Source organism: Protopterus annectens, chromosome 12.part0 (assembly GCF_019279795.1).
Source record: "Protopterus annectens isolate FY-2018-M chromosome 12.part0, PAN1.0, whole genome shotgun sequence".
NCBI lineage: Eukaryota > Metazoa > Chordata > Ceratodontiformes > Protopteridae > Protopterus > Protopterus annectens.
The window spans coordinates 1,379,736,700-1,379,762,676 of record NC_056746.1 but is presented as its reverse complement, the minus strand read 5'-3'; the positions used below and the strand labels follow the sequence as shown (position 1 = coordinate 1,379,762,676).

The following is a 25,977-nucleotide window of genomic DNA, read 5'->3' as shown; positions in this document are numbered from 1 at the left end:
ACCATCTTTGGTCCCTTTGACTTGTTCAAGTGTTAACAGAGAATACCACAATCGTGGTATGTCAACAAGCAGGGAGGGGGTCAGGTTTTACCCCTTTTGTAGACTAGTCATGTTAGCTTGGGATACAGATTCACTCTTCAGGCATCTTACATTCTGTCACAGCAGAATTGTGTGACAGACAAGCTGAGCAGGACCCTCACAAATGGAAACTAGATCAGCGGCCTTCCAATATTTGACACATCTGTGGGGGGGGGGGTTTCCTCGGGTAGACCTCTGTCTCCTCTCTGAACAACCAACTGGCAAGATTCTGCTTGAGGGTTCCGTTCAAGAAGGCCTGGAAGACTGATGTCTTTTCTTTTACTTGGACAGGAATCTTCTGGTATGCTTTTTTTACCCTTTCCACTGATATGCAGGGTGCTTTTTGTAGATTTAGTAGGAGTCTCCAAGATCATTGTGGCGATTCCCTTCTGCCTCAGCCAACCATGGCTCTCCCTTTTGGAAATAGCCAGGGTCAATTACCACAAGCTTCCTCACAGACTGGGTCTACTCACTCAAGAGCAAGGGTGTTTGATGCACCTCAACATCAATAAACTTTGACTGCCTGGATGGTAGGGGCTTAATTCCTTGTAGGCACCTGTTTACTGAGGATGTGCAGCAGGTTCTAATGGAGACAAGAAGGCCTGCTACCAGAAAAATCATATGTTAGCAAATGGAAAATGTTTTCTATTTGGTGCCAACAGCAATAACCAGCATTGATTGGTCTGATGAGGGAGATGTTTTTTCTAAGCAGTGATACAGAATTGGAATTGCCTAGACATAAGGCCTTGCTGTGTCTAATTATGGTGGCTGCCAAAAAAGCAATTAGTAAAAAAGTGGAATTCAAACTCTAAACCAACTATACTAGAAGTAGTGAATATAGCAACAGAGATGAAACAAGTGGAATTGAGATCTTTAGACAAGGGTAGTAGCAAACTACATAGGAAAAAAATGGGAATTGTGGGAACAGTACATACAAGGGAGGAATGAGGTTTTAAAAGGCAGTGGGACTTAAATGAGCTATGTAGTGTTTGAAAAAAATGTGCTATGCGATGTTTGAAAAAGACTGGGTATGTTATAAGTGATGTATGATGATTTATTAACTTGTTTCCAAACCAAGTTATGGCACTATGATGTATTAGCTGTTGATGTACTCTCAAACTGTTGCAGTAGCACCTGTTCTCCTGCTATCTATTGTTTTTCTCTGCTCTCTCCACTCTGTCCTCAGACCTGTATCTGTTAACACCCTCCTGTCTCCTCATTACATCCTTTAACCTATCTTTGTCTCATTCTACTAGCTTTACCCTCTCTTTCTCTCTCTCTTCACAACACACTCTGGCAACTCTGCAGTCCACGGCTACCACCCACCCATATAGTCTAGGAAGAAAACTAAACCAAGGATATACCCTTTGAGCCTGAAGAGCAGGATCAGTCCGCCCAGGCATTCTTACATGTATGTGTTATGATAGTGAAGCTGTAACATTAGCTGTGCTACTTAGTAGTTCTCAGTGTGCTGATAACACTGACTGACTGAGCCTTGTGCCCCCCCAACTTGTGTAGTAATCTTAACTGTCCACTATACAGTATACACTTAATTCAGGTCCTTCCTGTTCTTGGTGATTAAAACTTAACCCTAAAGGAGCCCTTTCAGTGCTGTTTGCCTTAGTTTTGTATCACTTGAGCCCCACCTGTTTATTTGCATCTCTATACATTCCCCTTCATTGCTAATGTATCTCCCTACTCTAATCCGTGCATAAACTGGCTACTCATAAAGGAAGTCAATGTGAAGAGACACTCCCAACCTGAATACACTTTGCTGTCTCTCCTCTCCATCATTTTATAAGTAGAGTTTATATTATTACTACTCACCCCCTTTTGAGGCCTTCGCTCATAGTTTTCCACTGCTTGCCTCTGGTTTGGCTGGTTTCTTTGCATTGCACCTTGCATGCTTGCATTGGTGGTTCAGTGGTACAATTCTTGCTTCCCACACAGGAGACCTGGGTTCAATTCCCAGCCAATGCATCGTCGCCTTTGGGTGGGAGGTTGGCGTAATGATTGAGGTGCTTACCTTAGAAACACAAGGTGCTGGGTTCGATTCTGACATGGGGTAACTGGCTAGGCTTAAAAATGGCTTATAAGGGCAGTTAGCCTAGTACTAACCTATGAACCTATTGCACCTGGTTCACACCCTTTTTGCTACCCCCCCACCACCCCCAGTACTAAGTCCGTATTAGATTCCTGCTGTTTATGGAGCCATCTTTAAATTACTAGTCTCCCATCGAGACACAAAGGGTTTAAGCCCTGCTCCACTTGCCCATACTATGCACAGGCTCACTTTGCGCCCCACCCTGCTCCCTAATCTCACCTGCCCTAATACACCTAGATTTATTCTAGGCACTAACCCCGCCCAATAACCAGCAGCCAATCAGAACAATACTAGTAACCTATCTCATCTGTCACCCACACTACCCCACCCACTTCAATCTGCTCATCTGATACAATCATGCTACTGCCTAATGTGCTTACACTCCTTACTTGCACTCTTCTTGCACATCTTACATCCTACCAGAACTCCATAATAGACCAACCCCACCACTATCACTGCACCCTTACTCACTTCTATCCATCAACCACCTATTGATTACACTTTTCATGCCACCACAATCTCTATCTCAATGCACCCCCCCATATTACCAGTCACCTGTTACATTCAAACACAAACTATCTCTAAAATATGACAGGTTAATTACTAGATTTATAAAACTTATGTTTACTGCCCTATCTAAATTGCCCCTCAGTGGTGATATCCACCTTAACCATGGTCCTACCGTTACCAAGTCCTCACCTGTAAATCTGCCTAATAGCTGCTGCTTCTCGCAACTATCATCCAACAGAAAGCCATTTGACCTCCTGTTCATGTGTCTAAATATCAGAAGTATAGCTAATAAAGCCCATGACCTAAATGCCAACATAGTCTTATACTCTCCTGTTGTTCTCATCCTGACTGAAACCTGGCTCAAATCTCACATCAAAAGTGAGGAAATACTCCCAACAGGTTATAACATTCTTCGAGTAGATAAACAATCTAAGAAAGGGGGTGGTGTGGCTCTAATATTTAAAAACCACCTCAACACCCAGATCCTAAACACATCTGTCCCCCACATTGGAAATGGAAATAATCCTGTATACCAACCTCAAGCTAAACCCAGCTAAAACTGTCAACATCCTAGGATGCTACTTCCACCTGGCCAAAACATCCCACCCCTGGAAAACCTGCTGAACTGGGCTAGCAATTCCCTACCCCAGGAAACCATAACCCTAGGTGATTTTAATATCAACTGGCTGTCTTTTATAGTAACAATCATCCAGCCCAGCACCTGAACTTTCATGGTTTCTCTCAACTAATATAGTCACCTACCTGGATAAATAAAAACTCCAACAAACATACTACTTTCAACTGGATATTAGTCAATAAAAACCCCTCACTCATACTTGGCTGGCTGTTTACCAAACAGCCTCAGTGACCACACTCCAACATTCCTTCTGAGACATCATTTAAATTGTGCTAAACCCATCATCTATAGGCAAATCCGAAATAGGATAAACTTTAACCTTCTCTCCTTTTTCGCACTCCTTCAAAAATGTGATTGGACACCACCACCACAGTACATCAGTCTGGAAGAAGCTGTCCACTTCTTCAATAGCACCTTCCTAAACACACATGCCCCCATAAAAAATGCCACAATCAAAAGGGCACTAATGAAAATTGGAGACAAGGCCTGGGAGCACTGGCGCTTGACAAAAAAATGCCTCTTCTAGACTGTCATTCCTAGAGTTGCGCAACAAGGTCAAAAGCAAATAGAAGATAAAACCCAATATTATCAGTCTGCCCTAAACTCCTCCCATCACAACCCTAAGCAGTTCTGGTACACAATAAACTCCATTCTCCCCCCAGGTAAAGTAGGCAACCCCCCCCCCCACCTACTACTCACCCTTCCTCCAGCAGTATCGCTGACTCATTCAATAAAGACTTTACTAAAGCCATTCTGTCTTTGACTAAACAACACAACCCTCTACCCACCCTCCCTACATCAAAACCAAATACTCTGCCCACAGTCTTTTCTTTTTCATCAGTGCCTACCTCCTTTATAAAAAAAACTTCTATTGAAACTTAAGCCTACAAACCTTGCAGCTGGCAGTCTCCCCTCTGAATACCGAAAAATAGCAGCAGAAGCCCTATCTCATCCAGTCTCTCTTAATCTGTCCTTATCAGAAAGCTATGTCCCCACACTGTGGAAAATATCTGACATCATTCCCCTCCATAAAGGTGGCTCCTCCATTGAGCTTTCCAAATACTGCCCCATAGCCATCCTTTCTTCATTTTCCAAGATACTTGAGAAATGCATCCATTCTCAAGTCTTAGACTACCTCTTAGTTAATAACCTCCTCTCCAGCACCCAGCATGGCTTCAGGCCATACCACAGCACTACTACCACTCTCTTTCACTAATGCTATCCTTCATCATAAAAATAATGGCCTGTTCTCCTCTGCTATATTTCTGGATCTATCCAAGGCTTTTGACATGGTCTCACACAAACTACTAAACTCACTAACCTATTCTTTTCCCAATGGGCTACTGATTGTTGGCGGCCAGTTAGATAGCCGTGAAACCAATCAGTTCTCTGGCATAACCTATCTCCTCAACTTCTTGTAACACTGTGTTCCCCAAGGCTCCATCCTTGGTCCCCTACTGTTCACACAGGAAGCGTTTTCATCTGTAAAAAACTGGCTATCTAATGCCCAGTTATTACTCAACCCAAGCAAGACTAAACTCCTTATCTTCCAACCCACTAAATCTAACCCAGTTATCTCCCACTTTAATATTCTAGCCAAAGACAATACAGTCATCTCAAAAGAACACACCAAACTACTTGGTGTTGAGATTGATAATCTCAGATTTGACACTCTCATTTCTCTTACCATAAAAAGATTTAAAAAAAAAAACTAGGCACATTGTACAGAAACAAACCATTCCTCAAGACAGCTAGAATTTCTTCTGCCAATTCTCACCTTATCTTCACTTTACTCTACGCCTCTCATATACTTACCTACTTTAGACAAACAGACCTAAAGAAGCTCAAGACTTGCTACAATAAAATTGCTAAGTTTGCTACTGGTGCATCTTATCGCAACCACCATTGTATCTCACTTAGAAAACTTGACTGGCATGAACACCCTCAACTTCAACTGAATCAACTTTCTCTTGCCCACAAAGTAAACCATCCTCTTAAAGTCCCATCCCTTCAAAACCTTCTCCAGCCGTACTGCTCCACTAGACCTCTACGCTCCAGCAGCAAAAATCTCCTTCCAGTGATTAAACCCAAGAACTTGGCAGGAGAAGCACTATTCTCCTGCATCATATCCAGATTACTACCTTCCTGCAATCATTTCAAGACTGCACTAAAAACTCACTTAAAAAGTCTCTGGTTATGCCCATGCACCAATCCCGACTAGTAACCCTCCTTTTACCAACCCTTCCTCTCCCCCAGCCACGATGCCTCACACTGTCTGAACATTGCATTCCTTCCTCTGCAGGCTCTGGCTCACACTTGACCCTCCCCTTCCCTCCTCACTCAGTCTCTCAGACCTGTTATAACATGCTTAACTACCTCGCGTCATCTCAACTCCGAATACCCAACTGACTTGCACCTAGCTTCCTCTCTCTACTACATGTACTACTCACTCAGTCTCCTCTTTCTTCCCCTTCCATTCCATTAGCCGTTCTAGAGTGTTCCATCTTCGTGTGGAGCTTCTGCTTTACATCTGCTTGTGTTTAGTACAGCATTTGTATATAAGATTTAGGTATATGAGTTTAATTATATATATATATATATATATATATATATATATATATATGTATCTATATCCTACCTTTAATACTAGCCTCTAGCTAGATATTGGTATATCTGTTCATTACTATGTTTCATTTTGTATGTATAGCTAATGTTTGCTGCAGTATGTATTATTTGCTATTGGTATATCTGTTCATTACTATGTGTCCTACTGTATTTATATCTAATGTTTGCTGCAGTATGTATTATTTGCTATTGTATGTATATTCAATTGTTCTTCATGTACTCTGCTGCTCATTTATTGTTCTGTGGAGCTTTTCTCCCCCACGCCTCCACTGAAAAAGGACCTATGTCCAGTTGGAATTTCCTGGTAAACAAATGTATGTAAATAAATAAATAAATGTAAAATGCTTGCAACTAGGATTGTGTCAGTGTGGTTTGTTTTCATTTGTATAAATATATAATTGCCTATGTAGTAAGTGATGGTTTAATAAAGATGTTTCTTGTTTATAAAAATAAAAAGGGCAGGAATTGAATAATTTATATAAGGTTGCTTAGGTTGTATGATATATAGCAGTATATGTGAAGTAAAATGTTTGTTAATTATAGTGTGATTACTTCTATATGAATGTAAACTTGCCTTGTCACAAGTGATAATTCAATAAAAGTGTTAGATAAAAAAGATAGTTACTTTAAAACCATAACCAGCATCCATTCATGGCTAGTTGTTCTCTGGTTGTACAATATATGTGCGAGTTACTATCATATGGCCTTTGTTATTCCTGTATCAGTGTTGCATTTATCGACAATTTCAGTATGTCTGTCCATGGATCCTCTTCTTTCAGTGCAGTTTCATGACCAAATGTTCTTGACAGGGGTTTTACTTGAGGCTTCCAAGAAAACTGTCTGCCTGTCCATGAGATTGTGTTAGAGAAGCTAATGCTTTCTCTATTTAAACCTACTAATCTGGCTGATTTGCGATTCTTAATATGGAAAACTGTTTTACTGATTGCTCTGCCCTCTACAAGAAAGGTATCCGAGTTGCAAGCTCTTATGAGTTAGCCTGATCTCATTTTCCATAGGGATGGGATTTCTTGAGAACTAACCCATCTTTTATGCCGAAAGGGTTATCAAAGTTTACTTTAAACCCGATTGTCCATCTCCCATTTTTCTGCCGAAAAAATTAGGGAAAAAGGATTCTCCATTCCTTGGATGTCCACAAACAACTCTGATACTTTCTTGACAGAACTAAATCTTTCAAATGTTCTGATCAATTGTTCATTTCTTTTGAAGGTAGGCATGAACAACCTGTGTCAAAACAGACTATTTCCAAGTTGTTGTCTAAAGGTGTTACAGTTTGTTATATTCGTCATGACAAATTTATTCCAGGCAGAGTCAAGTCCCCACTTTACCAGGGCCTTGGCTTCATCAGTGGCTTTTTAGAAAGCGTTGGATTGTAGAAGTATTCTAGAAGTTGCTATTTGATCATCTGTATATACCTTTTATGAAGTAGTATGTGCTGGATTCCTTCTCTTGGTCTCTATCATGCTTTTCTAGGACCATTTTCAAGGGGATCCTGGTCTGCTGTTCCATGTGCCAGATGTAGCTAGTGAAGATGATCTACCCATATAGCTGAGGCTACTGCAGCAGTGATCAGTATTGTATGAACGTAGTACAGTTATGCAAGTTAAACTTATCATTCAAACATCACTGCTGTAGTAGCCAATTCTTCCTTCCCGTCATCTCCCTTGTTTTTGTGTGTCTGTGTATTTTACGTCAGGGTGCAGGCATTTTGTTCCTAGCATTGACCTTTCAGAGCTCAGCCTCACTGTCTCTGTTAGCAGGAAAGCTTTGAAGGGCTTTGCGCTCAAACTTGTCTTTTAGTTAGCTCGAGCTGCCTGAAAGTTCAGGTGCATGGAAAGTGCCCTGAAGCTTTAGAAGCTGCCCGACCATTGTATCCTTGGCAGGATATAACCCGTCTAGCTAAGACTGCTGCAACAGTGATCATTCAAACATTTACTGTTATGTTAGGTTTATTTATACAACTGTAATCAACTTTTCCCCTGTAATTTGCTTCTTCCCTTTTCTAAAGGTTTGTCTTCCATTCTTTCATCTCTTTTACAATATTCAGGACTTTCCATTTTGTTGTCATTGCTTTTTATTTGGCAGCCAGTAGAATTAAACTTAAGGCAATTCAGATCCTGTGTCCCAGCTCAGAAGTGTAATATCCTTAGAGCCATTTGCGCTTACACTATTTCTGATGGAGTACTCTGTAGGAAGTGGTTAAAATTTATTACACACCCAAAAATGCATTACCAGTTGCCTCTTTCTTCTCTATCACACACCCTTCAGTACCTGAGGAAAAATTCCTTTGAAGTCTGCTTGGAGTATAAAAATACATCCACAAATACTTCCAAGAAAAAATCCTAAACTTTTGGACTTTGTTGCATACTTGGGAGCTGTACGTCCTCCCACTGTTCCATTGTAAATTGCTTTTTAGTGTCTCTCTGCATTTTTTTGTGATCTCTTCTGATTGTGATAGTTGTCTACTGCTTTTTATTCCCTATTAATTATCCCCTATTTAAACAGCATCTTCTGTTCTACATTAGAGTACAAATTCTGGACTTTCACTTCCATTAAGGCATATTTTCAGCTGAATTAGCATTTAGACTTCCTGCTCCCATCACTTTGTGGCCAATGAATTTCTGGATTTATTTTTCTGAAAGTGGTTATCTAGCTTAGATGCCTTCTTTGACCAGTTTCACCTAATTACAAAGCAATAGCAACTGTTAGAAAAGTACAAGTACGATTGGGCTGTGCGGAAGAAGAAATAATTTTATAACGTGCTGAAATAATATAACTATATGTATGTATGTATATGTGTGTGTATGTATATATATATATATATATATATATATATATATATATATATATATATATATAGTCTATATATTTACACCACTTGACGCACTTTGGATGGGTTTCTACACTACATCACTTGTGTATAAAAAGTTTTGTGCAGGTGTTGTAATATAGTTTTCAGAATATTTAAAAATTCAGTTTATTCTGACAGCTATGAAAATGCCATTGTATTTGCTCTTTTTGCTGATAGGATATGAGAAGGGGTGGGCATTTTTAGTTTAATGAATAAATAGCTGATCTTTTAATATTGCAATCAGAGACATCAGAGCAGATGTTTTTTTTTTTTTTTTTTTTTTTTTAGATATGAATTTACCATCATCAAAATGGACTTCTTAGAATGATCTCTTATTCTTTGTAGTAGGGTAATACCTTTGTTCTCTTCTTGACAACATGTCACAACTTTAAGGAAAAGGAAGACCAAGTCTTACTGATCAATATTTTATCAAACTTGAATGGAGCTTAAGTGGGCAGTCGCACACTGCATGCCTCATACCCTTAGCATTGTTGTTCTGATATCCTGAACGATCATCCGAAGTCTCTGCTGAAACTCTTACATTTGTCATTTAAAAACTTATTTTTATTTTGACAAGTTGTATGTTGTGAAATTACAATTGTTTCATTGTATGAGATGCTATGTGATATGTCCCTTTTTATTACAACTTATTGAATATGTTGGTGACCGTTTATAGAGGCTCAGCAGTAGGCCAAATAGTGTTTTCTCATTTAGGTCTCATGAATCTAAGTCCGTTGCTGCACTAAGTTCGAAGTACATGGTTTTATTTTGTATCTAACCACAGAGAGAAAAAATAGTTTGTTTACTATCTCCTCATTCTTCTTGGAAATTTCTAGGTAAAATGGAGGCAGGGCTTTTGCATTTAAATTAATTTCCTGGTGTGTAATATGTTGCATATTAAAAGAAATATATATATATTAAAGGCAGTTCAGTTTTTATGCAGAATAAATTTGCACTCCTGTAAAGTTTAGCAAGAGCAGTGTTGCAGTACAGTAAAAATGTGTGTGGTCTGCGATTCTATTTTGCTCTTATGATGTGGTGCTGTAATAGCCAGGCTAGTGCAGTGGTAGCAGTTGCAGCTATGTGCATGGCCTTTTAGTCCTGCTGGCACTGCCTCCATCTCTGCTGTAATGTACAGTGGATTGCAGGGCCCTTTGGTCTGGGCTGGTGGGTCATTGTGTTAGAGGCAGTGTGTTCCAACAAGATGGAGAAAGGGAGTTGAAAGACTGCAGCTGTAACTCTTGACTGGAGCCATTCTGTCACTGTCTGTTATGGGGTTAGTGTGTGTGTTTTTATAGGATCTCAAATGGAAAATTTATTTTGAATATATTTGGATTTTTACTTCCTAACATAAAACTTAAAACACCCCTAACCTCTGGTTCATTTAACTTGCATTCTGTCATCACTACAACAAAACTGTCTTCTTAAATCCTGTTTCCCCGCACTTCAACATTTCTGTGTTTTATGAAACATTATATTTTCTGGCATGGATGGAGTGTTGTGCATTTGATCAGCAGCCAAAAGTGCAGGGTTGTTTGTGCAAACATTTGGGGTATCGGACTGATGTTTTGTATAATGTTTGCTTTGCTGAAAAAGGTAAGAGGGGATGTTTACAAGGGTGTGTGTGTGTGTGTGTGTGTGTGTGTGTGTGTGTGGTAGATAAGGGTATAGATTAAGTGCATGTGTGTGTGATTGTGAGTATTTATGGTTAGGGGATGGGTGTAATATTTGTGGGTGTGTGTGTTTGTGTGTGTGGTAGATAAGGGTATAGATTAAGTGCATGTGTGTGTGATTGTGAGTATTTATGGTTAGGGGATGGATGTAATATTTGTGGGTGTGTGTGTTTGTGCACGTGTGTGTGTGTGTGTAGTGAGTATCTGAGCTGCCTTTTGTAGAGGTAGTGTTAAAGGGCACAGTGGTGCAACGGATAGCATTTTTGCCAAACAGTGAGAGGTCCCCTTGTTTGACTCTCAGCTGGAGTGCCTTTTGTGTGGAGTCTGCATGTCCCCCTTGTGTTTGTCTGGGTTTCCCGAGTGCTCCGTTTTCCTCTCACATTCCAAAGACATGTAGTAGTTGGATTGGATACTCTAAAATTGGCCAGACGTGCAAGTGAGTGTGTGTGTGATGTGGAAGAACTACCGTGGCAGGGCTAGCCACCTGGCAGTGTAAACCTTGTCTGTAGACGATTGTCACTGAAGTGACACCCTGAACCCATGCGCAAAAATTGGAAAAAGGCATTGTGTATGGTTGAATGGTTTTGTTCAAGTTAAGATGCACAGTGATTGGGGCAAGAGTTTAGCATGTATTACTAAAGTGGAACTTGGAGGCTACTCTGCTCCACCTTAATATGTGTTAACCCTGCCCCTAACCCTAATGTGCATATTAACTTTAAAAAAAAAAAAACATTCCCATAACACTACTACTGTACAGACAAAGTTGAGCTAAATGCACTCTGGTCATAAGTAGTGCATCATAAAAGGACATTTGTTCCCTTTTTTGATGTACTGAGTGCTGGTTTGTTGTTTGTATGATATAATGAATGGGCAACTTGTCATGGGGCATATTTTGTACGTCGTCCAAGTGACCTTAGGAGGTATAGCACTCAGCAGGATGAAAGCACTCTCATCAAACTAAACAGACAACTCAGAGGTAAAATAGTCTGCCAAAGCCAAATTTGAGGTACATTTGTCCTCTCAGGCCAAGGAGAATCACAAGCCATTCTTTAGCTATGTTTGCATGTTCGCAACCTCAAAGGCAATGTAACCTCAAAGGCAATGTACAGTTGTGTGCAGAGCTTGTTCCTAAATGAAGCCACCTATATTGAGCCAGAAGATGTAGCAAACCTACTGGCAGACAAATTCAGCTCTAACTCTCTCCCCCTCAACCCCCCCCCCCCATTCAGGAGGTACCATTCAATGCAACTCCACTCTACTGTCACTGTGGAACAGGTCTTTAATGTTCTCTGTAAGGCCAGGAATGCTACATTGATGAATCTATATGATATCACAGGAAGCCTGCTAAATAGCATGAAACATGACGTATCAGGCCATCTGGAATTACTATTTAAATGTAGCCTTCAAACAGGCTTTATGCCTAATTAATGGAGAACAGCAACAGTCATCCCTCTGCACAAATCTGTAGACCCTGGAAAATACAAATTTATAAGTTTCACTAGTCTCGTAAGCAAATCCATGTAAAAAAATTATCATGGAAATTATCAGTAATGACAGGAAGCCTCCAGACCCTGGAGCCAACCGTCAAAGGCAGGTCAGCCATACTTTGCCTAGTGGACTTCTTTGAGAAGGTCGCCAAAGCAATGGATGAGGGGGAAATGGTTCACACTGCTTACCTTGACCTGGCCAAGGCATTTGGCAGAATACCCACTCTGGCTTTGTTGACAAACTTGAGAGGTTAGGTGTAAATCTTTGTCACCTAGTGGATAGCCGGCTGGCTCACAGACAGAGTGCAGGAGGTTAGAACTGGGGAGTTGACCTCTACAAAGTCACAAGTGAGTCTGTCAGGGGATCAGTCTTGGGGATCACTTGTTTTTGACGTTTATTTGTCTGAAGTCAAGGCTGATGTCATGGGCCTCTGGCTAACCAAATTTACAAACTATTGCAAATTAAGAGCCGCAATAAAATCTCACACATTAATGATGTCCTCCTATTCTCATGTTGCAGTATTCCAAACCCTTGGGTTTTCGTCTCTTGCTACCCAAACGTCCAGCCATTAGACGAACGTTTCTAGTCACTACAGGGTACATGGGATGTCTGACGTTGGCTAAAGGAATGTGGGCCATAAAAGTGATGTCTGCACATACCAAACCTCAGAACTCCTCTGCCGCCAGTTGAACGTCAGCTGTTCCTGTCCTGTCGACCATCGGATCATCTTTTTTAAGGTAAATACCCCATTGGGGAAATTTTTGTTCTTTTGGGTTACTGCATGTGTGTGTGGTTTCATGTCATCCAGAAGAGAAATTTGCAGTTGCGGTCGTCCGATCCCCCATAAGGACACCCATGAACTTTCTTTTCTGTTTAGGGCCTACGCACGACCACAAGTCCTGTTTGATCTTTCAGGCCTTTGTCCATAAACCCTTACATAGCCGTCTGCACACCTTGAATATTTATCTTGAAAATCAGCACCTTAAGTGCTTAACTTTAGCTTTGGAGGGGTTGTCCAGTCAGCCTGTCGAGCCACCTAAGAAAAGGGCCAAAATCACTAGGCCTGAATCTCTCCTATGGCTGATGTTGTTCATGTTTCACTGTTGCAGTCATCACATTTGGGTAATCTGCTTGCAGTAGCCCTCAGTCGGCCTGATTAACAAAGTCTTGGGTCATGCGTCAGTTGCTGTCCCTTCTTCCATGATGTCAGGTTGTCAGGGGTGTAAAACATGCAGCTGATGCTATTACATCAGTCTTTCTTGCCGTGCGGTGCCTGAAGCAGTTTGCAAGTGTCGGTCGGCCGACTCCTGAAATTTTTGTTTGAGTTTTAGAACTGTAGTCTTCAACTAAAGCTAAATACCCCATTGAGGAAACTTTTTCATGCTCCTTACCGATGTCAGTAAAAGTTAATTGCATTTCTTGTGTAAAGTAAATACCTCACAAAGATTTTCATTCGTACTGTATTCCTTGCCTAGGCCCTGACCGCAAAGCACCTTGCTGTCGGTTTTGTGCTTTATTTAATCAATGCACTATCCATTCTCTGTATATTTTCGCCTCTAAATATTTCGGTTCTCAGTTCAATTATCCAGAAATGTCATCGGTAAGCCATCCGACTACTGGAATTCCGAAAAAAAGCAAAGATAAAGACAGGCCGCCTAGGTTCAAAGCTGCCGACGATGCTTCTCCTAAGCCAGTCGCCAGTTCGCCGGTACTCAGTGAGGCGCTTTCACATCCCCTGATACCCGCTACGTCTGATTCTCAGGCCTCTACTGAGACCCATTTGGAGTCCAATATGCAGCTAGATGCTTCAACTGTGGAACCTGTGGATGTCTCTACCTTAGATGGGTCCGGAGCTGCTGTGCAGGCCCTGGCTTCTGAGGGTGTATTCAGGCCTACAGACTTTCATATTAAACCGACGCCTCCTTCTTCTGACGCTTCCTTCTTCTTTAAGGTCTAAACCTTGAACCATGCCTAGAAAACATACGCCCAGGCTGCATGCTCAGGCCTCTATGCCTAAACAAATGGTAAGAATGGCTGAAGAACTTTAATCAGGGAAGCCAACCACCCTCTTCTAAGAGACCTAGAACTTAAATTGTTTCTGATTCTTCTGATTATCCGGATTTACCTTATCTACTTATGAGGATTCTGATGCAGAGGACTCTATTCCCACTGCTTCCCCTCCAGAGGATTTTTCTTTTAGTGAAATCTTACATACTCTAAGGGAGCATTTTCACTGGGAAAGCTAGGATTTTTCTGATTCAAAAAAGAGGCTTGGGGATTTCTTTACTCTTGCCTCAGTATAGGCCTTTAGCTATACCTCCTGTACTAGATATTGTTGATGATGCCTTTTTGGAATCTAGTTTGGCCCCTGATTCTTTGCCTCCTGCTCCCAGAAAACCTGACGGATATTACAGGGTTCCTGTTTCTCACAAGTTCCTTTTTCTCACAAGTTCCTTTTTAAAAATTCTGTTGCGGATCCAGAGACTATTTCAAAGGGACCCAAGGGCATTAAAGCCTCTACTGCCAAAAATCCTACACCTTCTGATAGAGACTCCAGGGCACTGGATAGATGGGGTAAGAAGGTTTACACTTCTGCAACCTTGGCCAATTAGGGTCTTAAACTGTCAGTTTCATATGTAAAAGTATCAGCAACATATTATTGGATTTCTTAAACAGAAAATGTTGATTCCTGACTGTGCTGAAAATAAGGAATTACAGGATTTAATGCATTCTGCTGAACAGGTTGGAAAACATACTTTGCAATGTGGGTTTGATTCTTTAGAGGCCTCTTGAAGGGCTGCTGTCACTGGGTCTGTACTCAGAAGAAATGCTTGGCTTAAGGAGCGATCTTTGCCTGATCATGTTAAAGCTAAACTGTTGGATGCTCCCTTAAATCAGGACCGCCTGTTTGGCAACAAGGCTGAGGAAGTTCTTAAAAAGATGAAGATCAAGCTAAATCTATGCAAACTGTAAGATTTCTTACGAGTTCAGCCTCCAAGATTTAGTAGGCATTGGCCCTGTAAGAATTGGTCATTTCCGATGTCTTCCAGGCCTTCTCAATCCAAATCCAGAACAGCAGAAATCCCAGGTTTCAGTCCCAGGGTACTCACAAGACTAAGCAGTGGGGGGCTTCCACTTCCAAATCCGGGAGTAGTAAGACCCCCCTCCCCCCATGGAAAACTGTCTGTGACTTGTTTTTAAAACTTCCAAGCACTTCTCAACTGAATGTTCCTTTAGGGGGAAAGATTGGTCTGCAGGCCAAAAACTGGGAACTCATTACTCAGGACAAATGGGTTTTAAATAGTGTCCCAAGGATACAGATTTCACTTCCACACATTACCAATGCCAAAAGGTTGGCCAGCTCTACCCCCAAGTCAGTGGGCAGAGGCTCAAAAGCGAACACACTCTTTTAAACATAAAGGCTATTCAAACTTTACCAGAAGAGGAAAAAGGACAATGTTTCTACTCAAGACTTTTCCTGGTACCCAGAAAAGACAATTCATGGCGTCCTACTCTGGACCTGTCTACTCTAAACACCTTGTAGGGGATTCCAAAATTCAAGATGCTGACTCTTCACCAGTTGCTTCCTATGCTAGGAAAAGATGCCTGGATGTTAACACTCGATTTTAAAGGAAGCATACCTGCACATCCCAATCAAGGAATCTTGCAGAAGATACCTACGCTTCAAAGCAGGCTACAATCACTACCAGTTCTCTGCACTGCCCTTTGTGAATACCCTGGGCGCAATAGATAAGCCAAAGTGCCTAGCCCCAGTCATCGCATTTTGCAGGCAAAGAAATATTCAAATATGCCCATACCTGGACGATTGTTTAATTCAGGCAGAAAGCCAGGACGTACTATTGAATCATTTGGCCTTTGTACAAAGGGTGCCAACTTTTCTGGGATACACCATAAACGAAAAGAAATCACACCTGGTACCCTGTCAACAAATCCTATTCCTGGGAGCAAGTTGAATACAATTTCCCAGATAGCTTTCCTCACGCCAGAGAAACAAATTCATTTGACAACCTACTTCAAACAAGTGGCCACAAAAACCCTACTATCTGCAAGGCAATTACTACAAGCCTTGGGGTTCATGGCCTCCTGCAGTCTTCTAATTCCATATGCAAGACTGCATACGAGGAAACTACAATGGTATGTAAAAAGCCTATGGTGTTGACATTCTCAGGATCTAGAAGCAATGATTCCTATCATACCTTGCCTACGCCTCGTGTTTCTTTGGTGGGCAGAGGCCTGCCACTAAAACAAGGGACTAACATTCACACCACCCTCTGCCGCCCAAACCCTAGATGGGGGGCTCACCTGACAGGGAAGTGCATTCAGGAAAAATGGAACCCAAGTCAAATGCACTTGCACATCAATCAAAAAGAAATGTTAGCTGTACAGAATACTGTGACAGCCTTCAAGGACCACATTCTTCCAGGACAATTAATGGTATAGACGGACAACACCACTACATAAACAAGTGGGGGGGGGTACACATTCTTACCCCATACGCAGACTAGCCATGGCATTGTTGAACACAGCCCTGAGCTACCAAGTGCATCTGCAAGCTGAATTCCTGCCAGGAAAACTAAATACACTGGCAGGCGAACTAAGCAGAAACCTCATGGACCCACACGAGTGGAAGCTGCAATCAAGGATTTCTAGCATGTTGACAAGCACATGGGGGAGCCCAGATATAGACCTGTTTGCCTCCCCCCAGAACTATCAATTGTCCAAATTTTGCACAAGGACTCCCCGCAAACCAACTTGGAAAGTGGATGCTTTGTCCTTCAGCTGGAAAAAACTATCAGTTTATGCCTTTCCTTCTCTGCCTCTGCTCTCCAAAGTACTACTAAAGATCAAACAAGACAAACCAAGGATTATTTTAATTGCACCAGACTGGCCACGCCAACACTGGTACCCACTCTTGCGCAGTGTGTCACTGTTGGCCCCATGGCACTTGCTTAGATTCTTACCCTATTGTCTCATGAGAACCAGATTCTGCACCCTCAGCTTCATACACTGAACCTAGCAGCCTGGCTAATTACCTTATCTCTCCTTTACCATCCCTCAGTAAACCAGTGATGGATATCCTTTTAGAGGCAAGGAGGCCTAGTACTAGAAAATATTATGCTGAAAAATGGAAAAGATTCTGTGCCTGGAACCAATCTCAAGGGATGAGCACAACAGTGCCCAGTTTACCTCAGATTTTACAATACTTAACTGAGATGCTTTACAAGGGCCTGTCTTTCTCTCCCATTAAAATTCACGCCTCAGCCATTTCAGCTCATTCTAACACAGAACCTCCACTCTTCTCTCATCCACTGCTTAAGCAGATGTTCTTCATCTCACATTGCTGCAGTCCTTACATATGGGGTAGTCCGCTGTCCTCGGTCGGCCCGAATACCAAAGTATTAGGCTGACGTTGGTCAAGGCGCTTAAAACTGACATCAGGACGTCAGGGTACAAAAGCGCATGACCGACGTCATTTCCTCAGTCTTTTTTGCCGCATGGTCCGATGCAGAAGCAGCGTTGCAAGTGCCGTTCGGCGTTCTGAAATTTTTCGAATTCGGAGTTTCAGACAGAATCCAAGTTGGCTAAGTACCCCGTTGGGGAATATTTTGTTTTTTTCTTGCCTCAGTGTTTTACCGGATGTCAGAAAAAGTGAATAACTGTATTTCTTGTGGGAAACAGATACCGCATGGGGATTATCATTCTTTGTGTATTCCTTGTTTGGGGCCTGAGCACGACGTTGTTGGGTGTCGCTTTTGTGCTAGGTTCAATAAACGCACTATTAAGCGAAGGTTAGTTTGTGCTAGGCTGGTCTTTGGGAAGCGGTGCAATTATAATATGCCGTCGGATTCTCCGGCGCCCGCTTCTGCGAAGAAGCGCAAAGACAAAGCAGTTAAACCCAGGCAAGATGAGTCGTCCGTTCCAGACGCCGGTTCTTTAGAGCCTTCAGTGGAACCGGTGGTTCCGACGGAGACTTCTCTGGAGTCTCAGGGGGAGACTTTGATTTTGCAGGAGGTGGTCTCTCAGGAGGCAGGTCAGGCTGAAGGGGCTTCTCAAGTTACTGTACTCCCCTCCCTTCCTAGGGTGGTTAGGCCTTCTCCTTCTGTTTCCAAGGCTTCTCCCAGAGGCAGGCCAGTTTTAGCTTCTGTTGGTGTCACTCCTAGTTCAGCAGGGTCTGTGCCTAAGAAGCACATGCTTAAAATGGCAGAAGATTTGATTACTCTGATTAGAGGTTCTTTGCCCCTCCTGATAAGAGGCCTAGGGTGGAGCCAGAGTTGGGAAGTTTTGAGCAGGCTTGGATGTTTCAGAGTCTTCAGCTGAAGACTTGCAGGAGTACTCTCCTTATTCTGATTCTGATGCAGATGATTCCACTCCTTCTGCTTCTCCTCCAGAGGATTTTTCTTTTTCAGAGGCACTTCATTCTATGAGGGAACATTTTAAGTGGGAAGGTCAGGACTTCTCTGATTCTCGGAAAAGGCTTAGGGAATTTTTGCTGTTACCCCAGCATAGGCCCTTGGCTATACCCCTGTTCTGGATGTTGTGGAAGATGTGTTTGCAGAGGCTTCACTTAATCCTGATTCTCTGCCTCCTGCTCCTGTTAAACCGGATAGGTATTACAGGGTGCCTGAGGCTCATAAATATCTTCATAAGAGTCCTAGGGCGGACCCAGAAACTATTAGTCAGGGACCTAAGGGTGTCAAGGCCTCTGTTGTAAAAAATCCGGTTCCTCTAGATAAAGAAGCCAGAGCTTTGGATAGATGGGGAAAGAAGGTCTATACATCTTCTACCTTAGCTATGAGGGCTTTGAATTGCCAGTTTCATATGTTGAAATATCAAAACTTTCTTCTTTCTCAATTGAAGTCTAAGGTGGATGCTCTGGCAGAAGGCATTGAGTGTAAAGAATTACAAGATTTGGTGCATGTCTCTGAACAAGGGGGTAAGCATTCATTACAGTGTGGTTTTGATGCTGTGCAGGCCTCGTCTAGGGTGGCTGCCACTGGCTCAGTTCTTCGCAGGCACGCCTGGCTGAAGGATCAGAATTTATCTGACCATGTTAAGACAAGGATTTTGGATGCTCCTTTGCAGTCTGATGTGTTGTTTGGTTCACCTGTGGAGTCAGTCTTGAAGAAAATGGAAGACAAGGCTAAGTCTATGCAGGCTGTTAAAGATTTTTTGCAAGTTCAGCCTCCGAAGTTTAGTAGGAATTGGCCTGCTAAGGGGTGGACGTATCCTTCTTGTGATTCTCAGTCTAGGGGTAGATCTAGACGTGGTAGGGGTAGAGCTCCGAGTTCTTTCAGACCTAGAACAGGGAGTTCACCTGCACAATCTTCGGGTGAGGGCAGGGGCCAGTCCTTTCGTAAACAGGCCCAATGACCTACTTTTTCAGCTGCCAGATCCTTCTTGCCTGGCAGCACCTTTGGGAGGAAGGTTAGCACTCTCAAGGAAAATTGGATGTTGATTACCCAAGACAAATGGGTATTGGATATACACCAAGGTTACAAGTTTTATTTCCATACCTTGCCTCCTTTCAAAGGCATGCCGGACGTTCCTCCTCAGCAAAGACTAGAGGCTCACAAACAAATTTCTCTACTACTTCAAATAGGGGCCATACAACCGGTCCCTCTGCCAGAAGTGGGCCTAGGATTTTATTCTCGCCTGTTTCTAGTACCAAAGAAAGGAAACACGTGGAGACCAATTTTGGATTTATCTATTCTCAACACATATCTGGACATTCCCAAGTTCAAAATGTTGACGTTACAACAGCTTTTACCTCTGCTGGGCAAAGATCACTGGATGGTGACTCTGGATCTCAAGGAGGCTTACCTTCATGTTCCTATCAGGCCCAGTTGCAGGAAGTATCTGCGTTTTCGGGCTGGGACTTCACATTATCAGTTCTCTGCATTGCCCTTTGGCTTATCTACTGCCCAGAGTGTTCACGAAGGTTTTGGCTCCAGTGGTAGCTTTCTTCAGGCTAAGAGGAATACAAATCTATCCTTATTTGGACGATTGCCTGATTCTGGCTAAGAAAGGGCGAACTTCTTCATGGTTTGCAGTATGTGGTGGCAGTGTTAAGATGCCTGGGGTATTCTGTGAGCGAAATAAAGTCCAGTCTAGTACCCTCTCAGGACATGTGCTTTCTGGGTGTGAGACTGAATACAGCATCCCAGATGGCCTTTTGACCCCGGACAAACAAAAGAATCTTTCTCTTTACTTCCACCAATTGTCTCGTCAGTCCAGGCTGACTGCAAGGACAGTCCTTCAAGCCTTGGGGTTCATGGCATCTTGTATTCTGGTACTTCCCAATGCCAAACTGCATATGAGGAAGCTACAATGGTATCTCAAGAATGTATGGACACAGCACTGCCAAGATTTGGACACTGTCATTCAGATAATACCTTGCATTCAAAAGGAATTTTTGTGGTGGGCTCAGGAATGTCACCTAAACAAGGGACTCTCTGTGACCCGGCCAGAGGCGAGTCAGATTTTAATGACAGATGCCTCGGACAAAGCTTGGGGAGCTCATCTAAATGGAAAATGGGTACAAGACACGTGGCCTGCCAGACTTCAACATCTACATATCAACTTGAAGGAGATGTTAGCAGTCCAATTTGCATTGATAGCTTTCAAGGATTTACTTCTTCCAGGGCAGGTGTTGATTCAAACAGACAACACAACTGTCATGTGGTACATCAACAAGCAAGGGGAACATTCTTATCCTCTATGCAGACAAGCAATGATTTTGTGGGAGACTGCTCTCAGTTTACAGCTAAATCTTCAGGCAAGGTTTCTGCCAGGAGCACAGAACTCCTTAGCAGATGTGTTGAGCAGACAAATTATGGATCCCCACAAGTGGAAATTGGATCCTCATGTATTTCAGAGATTGACAGTGTTATGGGGAACTCCAGACATAGATCTGTTCGCTTCTCCACTAAATTACCAGCTGCCAAAGTTTTGCACAAAAGGTTTCATCCCACAGCTTGGAAAGTGGATGCTCTCTCATTCAATTGGAGCAATCTTCACGTGTATGCCTTTCCACCTCTGCCTCTCCTCCCAAAGGTACTCCTGAAGGTCAGACAGGACAAGCCAAACATGATTTTAATAGCTCCAGATTGGCCTCGACAGCACTGGTACCCATTACTGAGAAGTCTGGTAGGAGCCTCCATGGCCTTTGCCTTCGATTCCTCACCTGCTGTCTCAGGAGAACAGTCATTTACTCAATGTCAAACTTCATTCTCTACATCTGACAGCCTGGCATATTTTGTTTTAAACCCTGGAGGGTCTCAGCTTCCACAACAAGTTTTGAATGTTATTTTGGAGGCCAGAAGGCCTAGTACAAGGAAAGTTTACGCAGATAAATGGAGGAGATTTTTATTTTGGAGTACAGCAAAGGACTTTGATGTTTCTAAACCTAATTTAAGTGTTTCGCTTCAATACCTTACTGAGTTATTGGACAAAGGTTTGTCCTTCTCTATAAAGGTTCATGCTGCAGCAATTTCTGCTCACTATGACTGTGACCCACCATTATTTTCTCAGCCTTTGTTTAAACAATTCCTTAGAGGGGCAAAGAATATAAGACCCCCACGTAGAGCTCCTACTCCTGCTTGGGATCTCAATTTTGTGTTGGAGAAACTCACTCTACAACCTTTTGAGCCTGCAGCATCTGCAGAGTTGAAATATTTATCATGGAAGACTGCTTTTTTGTTGGCCATTACCTCTGCGAGAAGGGTTTCTGAATTACAGGCCCTTATGGCAGTTGAGCCTTTCTTAATTTTCCACAAGGATAGGGTGTCTTTGCGTACTAACCCTTTTATGCCTAAAGTGGTTTCTAGTGTGGCTTTAAACCAAAGTATTCATTTGCCTACTTTTTATGCAAACCCCCAAAATAAAGGGGAAAGGATTTTGCACTCTTTGGATATACACAGACAGTTGTGATATTATTTGAGCAGAACTAAAGGGTTCAGGCAGTCTCAGCAGTTGTTTGTTTCTTTTGCTTTGGGTTCTCAGGGCAAACCTGTTTCAAAACAAACTATTTCTAAGTGGATTGGTTTTTGTATTGCTTTCTGTTATTCCCATCATGGTAAGGAGATTCCAGCTGGGATTAGGCCTCATTCCACTAGGGCTACTGCCACTTCTACAGCTTTTTAAGGGGTGGCTACTAAAGATATTTTGGAAGCAGCTACTTGGAGTTCAGTGCATACTTTCTCTAAGCATTACCACCTTCCACTTTACTCTAAATCTAGGGCTGGATTTGCCACTGCAATTTTACAGGGCATTTTGGCAGCTCCTAATGCTTTATAGTTTTGCCATCCTCCCTTACCTCTGCTTTGGGATTCTACCCATATGTAAGGACTGCAGCAATGTGAGATGAAGAACATAGTACAGTTTTGTACCTACCATAAATGTAGATGTTCGAAGATCCACATTGCTGCAGTCCAATTTACCCTCCCTCCTTCCCCTCTGTTGTTGAAGGTGATGGTGTGGTTTGTGTTGTACATATTGTAAATATGGTTAGTGCACGGGTGGTTGGTTAGTTTTTGCTGGTTTTTGGCTTTGGCCTTTCTTGTTGGGGCCTTCTGACATCTGGGGCAAGAAAAGACTGAGGAAATGATGTCGGTCATGCGCTTTTGTACCCTGACGTCCTGATGTCAGTTTTAAGCGCCTTGACCGACGTCAGCCTAATACTTTGGTATTCGGGCCGACCGAGGACAGCGGACTACCCCATATGTAAGGACTGCAGCAATGTGGATCTTCGAACATCTACATTTATGGTAGGTACAAAACTGTACTTTCCTCAGAGGGGCCAAAAATCTACGACCACCCAGGAGAGCCCCAACTCCAGCCTGGGACCTTACCTTTGTATTGGAAAAGCTCATCCTTCCTCCTTTCGAGCCAGCTGCCACTGCTGATTTAAAGTTCCTCTCTTGGAAAGCAGCTTTCTTTTTAGCAATCACTTCAGCAAGAAGGGTATCTGAATTGCAAGCCCTCATGGCAGTGGAGCCTTTCATCATCTTTCATGCGGACAGGGTGTCCCTCAGGACCAATCCCTCCTTCATGCCCTAGGTGGTGTCCAGTGTGGCCCTTAATCAGTCCATTCATTTGCCAACCTTCTTTCCTAACCCACAGAACAAAGGGAACGGATACTGCCCTCCTTAGATGTGCACAGACAACTTAGATTCTACTTGGACAGGACTAAACCTCAAAGGAAGTCTGACCAACTGCTGGTTGCATTTGCTGCAGGGGCAGAGGGGAAGGCTATTTCCAAGCAAACCATTTCCAAATGGATAGGCCATTGCATTAATTTCTGCTACAAGCACCATGGAAAACCTATCCCACAGGGGATCAGATTCCACTCAACCAGGGCTGCATCTACCTCTACAGTTTTTCTCAGAGGCGTCTCTACCAGAGACATCCTAGAAGGTGCTACCTGGAGTTCAGTACATACTTTCACCAAGCATTACCATCTGCCAATTTTTTCTAAATCCAGAGCTGGCTTTGTCACTGCAGTCTTGCAGGGTCTTATAGCTGGTCCTAATGCTATCTAATTTCCTCCTCCCATCCTTAGCTTTGGGAATCTACCCAAATGTGATGACTGCAACAGTGAAACACTAAGAACATAGTACAGTTGCGTACACTTACCATAAATGTAGATGAGTGTATTCACTGTTGCAGTCCTGGCTATCCTCCCTCCAGCCCTCTTTCTTCTTTTGGCTATACCTCTACTCTACTCTGTTGTGCTCAAAAGCTTTTTGGTGTATTTGCTTTTTTGTTGGTAGTATAACATTGTATAATTATAGATTTAATTGCTTCCCATTGGGGGCAGCTGACATCTGGGGCAAGAAAAAACGATGTAATGGCATCGGCTGCATGTTTTATACCCCTGACGACCTGACCTCATGGAAGAAGGGACAGCAACCGACACAGGACCCAAGACTTTAATCAGGACAACTGAGGGCTACTGCAAGCAGATAACCCAAATGTGATGACTGCAACAGTGAATACACTGTAACATCTACATTTATGGTAAGTGTACACAACTGTAATTTAGCCTGGAGGAACTTTTGGTCGCCAAGGGTATAGCGGGTACTGTTGGGGAAGTTGCAGAACCCAGAGCGGAAGGCATGTCCTCTGAGGTGATGCAGACGTCCGCATCCAATGGTGAGGGGGGGCCTCGGTTCATACTGGCCATCCAGACGGCTTCTTACTACCACTGATATTACTGTACCTAGGCCAACTTTGGACCCTATACCTTCTAGGCCTTCCCTGAAAAGAAAGCACAAAACAAGTGAGGATCTCACTTTTGGGGGAACCATTTTCAAAATGAGGGAGTACTTTTTCCAGTCTTGCCAGCATTTCTGGATGAATTTAATGCAGCCCCTGTGAATCCTGATTCACAGCCCCCTGCCCCTCGAAGACCTGACCGATTCTAAAAAGTCCCTGAAGAGGCCAAGTTTCTTATTAAATGCCCTGTAGTAGATCCTGGCACTTTATCAGTTTCTGCTGGTAAACCCTCAAAACTGTTCCCATCTACCTCAGTCCTCCCTACAGACGGCAAGGCCATGGAGTGCCTTGAAGAAAAGTTTATACCTCAGCTACCCTGGTTTTCAGGGCAGTAACCTATCAAACTCGTATGTCAAAGTATGTCCTAGCTCTTTTAGGACAAGCCAGTAAGCTTCTGACTGAGATCCCAGACTGTCCTGCCAAGGCACAGATACCCAGCCTCTTTTCTTCTTGGGTCACTAGGCATTTCATTACGTGCAGCTACGATGCAGCTGAAGCTTCTGCCAGGTCTGCTGCACCTGCTTCAGTCCTGAGAAGGTATTCCTGGTTAAGGTCACAGCCCTTATTTGATGACATTAGGGTGAAACTATTGAATGCTCCTCTGGATAATGCTGCCGTCCTTAGGACAAAGGTGTCCGAGTTGTTCAAAACTCTGCAACAGAAGGGGAGGGAGCTTTAAGACCTGAAGCACCCGTTTCTCTCCTATCCCCAAATTCCACAGGAATTACCCCTCAAAAAACTCAATTTATAAGGAAACATTCTGCCCCTCCACCCCTTTCCAGGAGCAGAAAGAGCACCATGAAGTAACAAACTGCATCTAGGCGTAGTCAGGCTCTGGGTCCAGAAGCCTTAGTTTCAGGGCAGGTAGTCTCTGACTACCTGTCATTACTGAACAAAAACCTATCAAGACCATTCCCCTTTCCCAAAGACCATCTCACTGTCTACCTGTTTGGAAAAACATCACCTTAGACAGGTGGGTCTTGTACATCATAGAAAAGGGTTATTTTATGACCTGGATCACAACCCCTTCCTTGAGGGCATTCCACAGCCACTCAAAGAACAGCTTCCCCTTCTTCAACCAGTTATAGGCTAGGGAACAATTCAACTGGTCCCGGTTACAGAAAAGGGAAAGGGTTTCTATTCAAGACATTCTGTAGTTCCATAAAAAGACGGTCCCTGGAGACCAATCCTAGACCTATCCCCACTTCAATCTTTTCCTGCAAGTACCTTCCTTCCGAATGCTCACTCTGCAGACCCTCTTCCACTTGATCTTCCCTCAGGGATTCCTGGCCACATTGGATATCAAGGACGCCTACCTGTACATACCCATAAGGACCAATTACAGGAGATTTCTACGCTTCTCAATGTCCCCTCACATTTTCAGTTTTCTGTCTTGCCCTTTGAACTTTCTACAGCACCAAGGGTTTTCACCAAGTGCCTGGCACCAGTGATAACCTTATGCAGGACTCAAGGGATCCAAATGTTCCCTTACCTGGATGACCTACTGATTCAGGCAGACTGTTCAAAATCCCTGCAAACACCATCTACAAGCAGTAATATCAATCCTGCAAATGATGGGTTTGAAGATAAACTATCCCAAGTCCAGCCTGAGTCCCTCTCAGGACCAAATATTCCTGGGGTGCAGGGTAAAGACGGATATCATGAGGGCCGTTCTGCCACTTCAAAAGGTGGAATA

The 25,977-nt window shown here is 42.9% G+C and overlaps 1 protein-coding gene and 1 non-coding gene across 2 annotated transcripts in view; both read left to right on the top strand.

Moving 5' to 3' along the window:
- The window catches only part of FAM110A (family with sequence similarity 110 member A), a 468,677-nt gene that overhangs the window by 209,925 nt on the left and 232,775 nt on the right, over positions 1 to 25,977 (top strand). The window lies entirely within an intron of this gene.
- Positions 1,988 to 2,058, top strand: TRNAG-CCC. Its single transcript has one exon. It is a non-coding gene; the product is annotated as a tRNA-Gly (tRNA).